The following is a 1,217-nucleotide window of genomic DNA, read 5'->3' as shown; positions in this document are numbered from 1 at the left end:
ACTCTCCCCACCTTCAAAATCTTTTTGAAGGCACATCTCCTCTCCAACTAAACTCTCATTTCCTCTATTCCCTCTCCCTTCTGCATCACAACCTGATCACCTTGTAACCTCCCCAGCGCTTAGAACAATGCTTTGCACATAGTAAGTGCTTAATAAATGCCATAATAATAATAATAATCACCTGAATACTTGAATTTATATCCTTTATTCACCCAGCTCTGAGCCCCACTGCATGTATGTACATATCTGTAATTTATTTTAATATCTCTCCCATCTAGACTGTAAAACTCCTTGTGGGCAGGAATCGTGTCTACTAAATCTGGTATGGTAGACATAATATATATTTGTTAAGTACTTACTATGTGCCAAGCACCATTCTAAGTGTTGGGGGAGATACAAGGTAATTGGGTTGGAACAATCCCTGTCCCGCATGGGACTCACAGTCTTAATTCCTGTTTTCCAGATGAGGGAACTGAGGCACAGAGAAGTTAAGTGACTTGCCCTAGGTCACTCAGCAGACAAGTGGAGGACCTGGGATTAGAACACACATCTTCTGACTCCCAAGGCTGTGCTCTTGCCACTAGACCACGCCTCTTCTTGTGTGCAGGGCACTGTACTAAGCGCTTGGGAGAGCACAATATAACTGAGTTGGTAGACACGATTCAGACTTTCTTCTAGGCCTGCTCATCTCTCAGACCCTGGAGTTCCAGCCCGCAGCTGGCCTGGGTGTGGGCCCCAACTGAAAGGCAGGGTGGGGTGCCATCTGGGAGAATCACTTCCCCTCGGGACTGATATAGAGCCTCAGATGGTTTAATCATTCAGATCAAACCCCATGCTGTCTTCCCCGCTCTGTTGGGGGCTGGGCGCCTCCCACTTCCCTTTAGCAAGGACGCAAGGGCAGGGCTTCAGTCAGAGTGAGAGGCTCAGTGTTTGTGTTTCCAGGGTAAATCCTCTCTTCAAGCAAATTTCCTCCCAGTCCATCTGTCAGTGGTATTTACTGAGTGACTGCTGTGTGCAGTGCTGAGGGCTTGGGAGAGAGCTATAGAGAAAGTAGACACAATCCTAACCCTCAAGGAAATGGAAGTCTATTGTGTGTGGTTGGGAATGCACAATGAAGTAGAGATGATTCCTTGCCTCAAGAGGATGACAATCTACTGTGTACAGAACATTGTACTAAGCACCTGGGAGAGTGCAATGAAGTAGACTTGATCCCTGCA

The sequence above is a fragment of the Tachyglossus aculeatus genome, chromosome 14 (genome assembly GCF_015852505.1).
Source record: "Tachyglossus aculeatus isolate mTacAcu1 chromosome 14, mTacAcu1.pri, whole genome shotgun sequence".
Lineage (NCBI taxonomy): Eukaryota > Metazoa > Chordata > Mammalia > Monotremata > Tachyglossidae > Tachyglossus > Tachyglossus aculeatus.
This window is presented reverse-complemented; position numbering follows the sequence as displayed.